This window comes from Antechinus flavipes, chromosome 1, assembly GCF_016432865.1.
Source record: "Antechinus flavipes isolate AdamAnt ecotype Samford, QLD, Australia chromosome 1, AdamAnt_v2, whole genome shotgun sequence".
Lineage (NCBI taxonomy): Eukaryota > Metazoa > Chordata > Mammalia > Dasyuromorphia > Dasyuridae > Antechinus > Antechinus flavipes.
This window is the reverse complement of record NC_067398.1, coordinates 4,231,778-4,238,046: the sequence shown is the minus strand read 5'-3', so window position 1 is coordinate 4,238,046 and position 6,269 is coordinate 4,231,778. Positions and strand designations below refer to the sequence as shown.

Below are 6,269 nucleotides of genomic sequence, written 5' to 3'. Positions count from 1 at the left end.
GAAAGAGGCACTCTCGGGTGGGGGTGGGGTGGGGTGGGGTGGGGTGAGGGTGGGGGTGGGGCCGCTTTCAGCCGGGGTGAGTGCAAGTCACAGCTTTTAGAAATGCAAATCGATCGGTTTCAGCTCCCAGTCCCAGCCCCCGCTCCCGGGTGCCCGGCACTGTGCTGGGGGATGGGGTGGAAGGGGGGAGGGGCAGTCCGCCCCGTCACGTGCACACAAATAGGTCTAAAGTGAGGTCGGGGCGGATAAAGGAGGAGTAGGGGGCTGGGCGGGGCTTCCGGGCCAGGACTTTGAGGGTCGGTACGAACGGAGAGAAACCAAGGGCTTGCGGGGGCCTGGGGGGGACAGGGAGCACCCTGAGCCTCTTTGCGGGGTTTAACGGAGAAGGAGCCTGCGATTTTCCACCGCCCCCTCCCCTCAGCTTTTGTTTCTGTGGCTTGTGGCCCGGCTGGGGCCGGCTGTCTACCAGTGGCTTCCCAGAGCCGATTGTTAAACTTTCAGTATCGGCATTTACACCTCCGAAAGCGGCCCGCGTGCTTGGTTACTCGTTGTTGCCTTGGAAAGTGAAGGAGAAAATGTGAATGACTCCGATTAAAATAAAGCTACAGGATCCAAAGAACGGCCGCACATCCCGGGTAGTTATTCAAGAAATGAAAAAACCTGAGTGTTCTGTGTGAATAATTCTGACCTTGCAAAAGGGGTCTCGGGCCCCCAGGACGGGCCAACGGCGGGAGGGGGGGAGAGATGTGGGGGGGAGGGGCAGTAAGCGGGCCCCGGACAGAGAAGAGCTGGACCCGGCTTGTGTCTGGGCCCGGTGACTCTGGCCGCCCGATCCCTGCCCCAAGATGCGCTCCCGGCCTTTCCCTTCTGGGAACTCCCTTCCTCAGCAGCCGGGCCCAGACCCAGACCCGAAAGGTCCTTTTTCATAATTTAATAGTATAATATAATCACCGAGAGGGCGAGGCCGCCAGACACCGTCCGGAGCCTTTCCCAAACAGAGCGGCTTTGTTCCAGGACCTGCTCTCACTACACCCGGGCTTCTGGGGACCTTGGCCAGAGCCTTCTCCATACCTTGCCTCCTTTCCCAGGGCCCAGAGGCTCAAGGTCGGGGCTCTCGAGAACTCTTCTCCCATGCTTGGCCCGACCTCTGACGGCCTCCCCCCCCCCCCCTTCCTCCCCATAGCTTCCCTTCAGTGCATTGGCCCCACCCGCCATTTTGACTGATCTTCAGCTGCTCAGATGTTGGCTCCTTCTCGGTCTCCTTTGATGCAGGGGGGAGGGGGGGGGGGCCCGAGGCTTCCCTTCTCTTCTCCTTCCTCACCCCCTCAGCTCCCACGGCTCACTCTCTGTCTCTGGGACGGGCCCAGTATTTCCACTCCATCTTCTGTGTCTCCTGGGCATCCCCCACGAATGTCCCCGAAACAACTCAAATTCCACACGCCCCAGACTGAACCCATTATCTTTCTCCCCAACCTCAGCCCGAGCTTCGGTCACTCTGTCCTCGTGGGCCCATTTTCTCACCCTGAGCTCAGCTCCTTCTTCTCCCTTCCCCCACACGGCCGCCCATCGGAGACCTTCTCTCTCGGTTCTGCGGCCACCCCCACCCCCTCCTCACGCTCCAGAAGAGAGAACGAGGCCTTTGCAGAGCCCTCCTCGCCTTGGTCCAGCCCACTTGCCTGTCCTGACGTCCCCTAGGGAGGACATTGAAGGACAAACAAAGGCAGCCGGCTTTTTTATCCATTTTTTAAAAACCCAATGGTATTTTCTCTTTTCCAGTTTTCAACGCTGACTTTTGGAAAGGTTTTGGGCGCCAGATTTTTCTCTCCCTCCCTTACCCCATCCCCAAATGGCAAGCAAGCTGATCAAAGTTCTACATGTGCAATCATGGAAAACATGTTTCCACATTAGTCATGTTGTGAAAGAAAAAACAGAACAAAGGGGAAAAACAAGGGGGGGACGACGATCTGCTTGGATCTTCATTCAGACTGGCAGCTCTTCCCCGCTTGTGGAGAGCATCTTCCATCAGGAGTCCTTCGGTCGTCTTGGAGCTTGCTGAGAAGAGCTGGATCCTCCTCCGTCCCTCATCACCTCTCACCTGCATCGTTACCGCGGCCTCCCATGATCCCCCTGCCTTCCGTCCTCTCCAGAGCCGGCGGAACCTGTAAAGGGGCCGACCTCAAGTGCCGCTCTCCCCTCCTGCCTCGGAAGCTCCCGAGTCCCAGCTGCCTCTGAGAGAAAGTACAGTCACCCGGTTAGCTTTTGGGGCTCCTAGTCTAGGCCCGACTCTGCATCCTCCCTGCACAAGACTCTCTTCTTCACTGCTCTCCAGCCAGAATGGTTTTCTCTTATTCCTCCCACCCAAGGCCCCCAGTGCTCTCTCTGCTCCGCTCCCCTTCCCTCCGACGACATGAATCCCTCTCATCCTTGGGATGCAGCTCAGGCATCCCCCCTGTGTGCAGCCTTTGCTGGCCCCTCTCCCTCCTGCACCTCCTCTTCCCCCACAGCCCTGTCCTTAACCACTTTGTGCTTATCTGTGTTTATACCTGCTTCTGTAGGTACTTGTCTTACCCTTTTGAGGGCCGGGATTTTGTGTCCCAGCTCCCAGCTTATATCTAGTATAAGATTGATCCTCCAGGGCTTCTCATTAGCTGACTGATTCTCTGCCAATTCATGAGACCCCAAACTTTCCAAAGCAAAATGGGACAATTGGGCCCACGATGCCCTTTCCTTCACCCTTCCCTGTGGCGTCTGGACCAGGAAGTCCAGGTGGTGCTGGAAGGCCTAAGTCACACAGGGTCCATCCTGCTTGGGGAAGGGGGTGGGGAGAGCAGCCATAGGAGTCACCTTTTGGGGGCTTCCCAAAGAAAGACATTGGATTCTGGGGTCACTGAGTGCTGGAAGCTCTGCGCTGGCTCCACCAGGATCAGCAGCAACTGAGAAGGGGGAAGGGCAGGCAGTCTGGGCCACCCAAGGGGAAACAGACCTTAAATTTAAAATGACAACACTTGAGCATAGGCTCGAGACACCCTTTGTGAGGACACTTTGGGGTCTGTGAAAGAAAAGCGCCCTTGAGGGGAAGCCGGCCCACAAGGGGAGGCTGCCAAGAGAGCGCTGGCTCCTCGGGGGGCTCAGCCTCCTCTCCCCTGCCGCCAATGGTGGACCATAAAAAATACCTCGGTCTCCTCCCTTTGTTCCTAAAGATCAGATCAGGTGCCGGGCCCAGTAACCTGCTTAGCCAATGACAGCTCCAGGCCCCAGCAGGCAGCTAGACCGGAGTCATCCTCGTCTCTGAAGGCCCAGGGCCAAGGCTGGCAGTGCCGGTGTGTCTCAGGTGCCCGGCCCCAGCCAGCCACGGCTGCAGGGAAAGAGGGCCAAGCTTGGTCACCGATTGAACCGCATCTGGTCCCGTGTTCTCCTCCTTTGTTACCATCTCTGCTTTCCTGGCTCTGCCCATCTCACTCTGCCTCTGTACCCATAAGCCCGGGTGATCCTATGAATTCTTCCTTTTATTTCATTATGTGCATTGACCACGATTTGTTCCCCAATTGATGGGCATCTCCTTTGATTGGTTCCAAGTCCCCTCTTTGGTGAACATTTTTTTGGGGGGAAGGGAGGGAGAGGGCTCTCTCTGACGTCCTCAGGGTCAGCAGGGCCAAGCGGTGGAATTTCTGAGTCAGAAGGCAGGGACATTTTAGTCATTTTTTAAAAGCATTTGGCTGGCTTAAATTGTTTATTCTAAATTGGTTTCCGGGACGATTGGACCAATTCGCACCTCCATCAACAATGCATTACTGTGCCTAGTTTCCCACAGATCCCTAGCACTATTTCTTCCTTTTATTACCTTTGCTAGTTTAATGGGTATGAGTTAAAACCACAGAGCTTCTGTAGCTTCCACGTCTGCTATTAATGACTTAACCTCTCATACGGTCAATAATTTGTCATTTTCCTTTGAGAATTTTGTGTCCTTTGATGATATATTCATGGAGGCCTGGTCCTTGAGATATAGCCGTACATATATAATAATATATGCATATATAATATATCTAAGATGTGTTGTGTATATACATGAATAATATAAACATATAAGAGAGGGCTGGGTGTTCACTCTATATTTTATCAAGCCTTCAGCAAGAGCTGTTCATTGTAAAGATTTCCCCTTTGTTCTTAGCTAGCTGCATTGATTTTGTTTATTTAAAACTTTTGGATTTTGTGAATCTTAAATAACCTTTTTTATCTCTTGGGACCATCTTTGTTCCTTATTTGGTTGAGAACATTTCCCTTAGTCAGAACTGTGAAAGAGGCTTCTCTCCACTTTCCTCCAACTAGAGGAACAGAAGATTTATGAATTTGAGAGCAACAAGGCGGGAAGGGGAGTAGAGATAAGGAGGGAATAGCACTTTTAGACCTCCCATCATATTGGGAAACCATAATCCTCAAGACTATTTGTTACTGGTTAAAAATTAGAGAAGGAGATCAGTGGGACAGAAGAGCTCAATAGCCGAGGACCCCCCTGGGAAAGCCTTTGGCAACAACAAATCTAGGCCAGCCTCTTATACCACGTGATGCCATCAGCTCCTGGAGGAAACGTGCTCGGGCTTGCCTGTAAGGAGGGACCTTTGGGGAGGCAGCCCCTGTCACATTCCCTAGGACTCAGTCTGTCTCTTTCTTGCCCTGAGCTGCCTCGGTTTCTCCCAAGGGCTGTTGCCTGCTCTCCACGTCTAGGACAAGTGCTTCCCTCGGGAAGAGGAGGGTGATGGAGGCCTGGGCTCAGCCCAATGGAATGTGGGGACATAAGGCCGGGAGTCTGAGCAGGGGGGCAGGACCCCAGTTCTTTGGACCTGTCCCAGAAGCAGGCGGCCTTCGGCGCCAGGTAACAAAGAGGCCCCAGAAGCTCCCCCGCTGTAATGGCCGTCCCAGGGATTCTGGGCGCCCTGGGAGAGCCTGCTACTCCCCAGTGAGGAATCCACCACTGTGCTTTTGACCTTGGCGGTTTCCCAGGTCTCGAAGGCACTCCTGTCTGTCCCATGAGTTTCCATAGAAACGAATTGTACCCACAGGGGACAATTCCTGGGCCCTTTCAGGTTTGGAAGCACTCTACACCCGACCTCCGAGTAAGTCTGCAAAGTGGGTGCTATTGGCCCATCTTCAAGGGGAGGAGACTGAGAGAGTTACCGGTCAGGTGCCAGAGGCCGGCATCCTCCTGCCTCCAAACCCAGCCTTTCCAGAAGCTGGAGGAGTTAGCGCCCGGAGGCTGCCCTCCCCCCCCCCCACTGGCCCACTCCCCCAATGGAAAGCCAGGAAGCAGAGCCTGGCCCTCTAAGCACTTCCCTCGGTGGGGGAGGAGGGGGAGTCTGGGGAAGGGGAGGATGGAAGCTGCCAATGGGTGCAAAGGGGGAAAAAAGCATCTCAGCCCTGGGCACACTCGCCCACTTCCCAGGACTTCCTTCGCTCATGCCGGGCCCCCCACAGGTGAGCTCTGCTGCCCCCTCCTCCCCTGCTGACTTTCTGCTCATCTTTTATGTCTCAATGCAGACACCCCCTCTTTTGTGAAGCCTTCTAGGGTGGCGCCTGTGGGACCCAACGCGCGAGATGCCCGTGGTGCCATAGCTTATGTGGGCACAGGCCGCCTCCCGCCGCGGGGGCCCAGCTCCAGGAGGGCAGGCTGGCGGAGGGCAAGCCCTGGCGCTTAGAGGGCCGGAGAGCCTGGGCTGCGGGCGCTGCCTCCTTATCACCGGGGGCTCTGACAAGCAATGCCCCGGGCACCCAGAAGAGCCTGAGAGGCCTGCAGGGGGGCCAAGGAGGGTCAGAGACGGGCCCAGGAGCAGAGTAGGCTCCTGGCCCTTCCTTAGGCCCCTTGGGAGACACACATGCAACCACACAATTACACACGCACATATACACACAAACACACGTACACTCACACAATACACATATACACACACACTCTTATATACCTGACACCCACACGCCCCCTCAGAGCCCGAGCCAGCCCTGCTCTTCTCCCCGGGGCCAAAGTCCTTAAACTTCTGTTTGTTTCCCTGAGTCACGAGACCAGGCCGGCCGATGGGTCCCGGGCAGCTCCCTGGCCGGACACCGGAAGGCCCAGCCCCTCAGCGCCAGAGTTCTGGCTGCCAAGCGCCATGGGGGGAAGGGCTCACAATGGGGGTGCCCTCAGTTTCCCCGCCTGTGAAATGGGCTGGAGGACAGGCCCGCTGCTGCAGTGTCTTTGCCAAGAGAGCTCCAGAGGGGCCACGGGGAGTTGCCCCCAG

General features: G+C 55.9%; 1 long non-coding RNA gene across 1 annotated transcript; it reads right to left on the bottom strand.

Moving 5' to 3' along the window:
• Positions 1–1,877: 1,877 nt before the first annotated feature.
• LOC127549766 (uncharacterized) lies at positions 1,878–4,646 on the bottom strand. Its single transcript, XR_007950706.1, has 2 exons — positions 3,174–4,646; positions 1,878–2,228 (listed from the first exon to the last, which is right to left on the bottom strand). It is a non-coding gene; the product is annotated as an uncharacterized LOC127549766 (long non-coding RNA).
• Between the last annotated feature and the right edge of the window lie 1,623 nt (positions 4,647–6,269).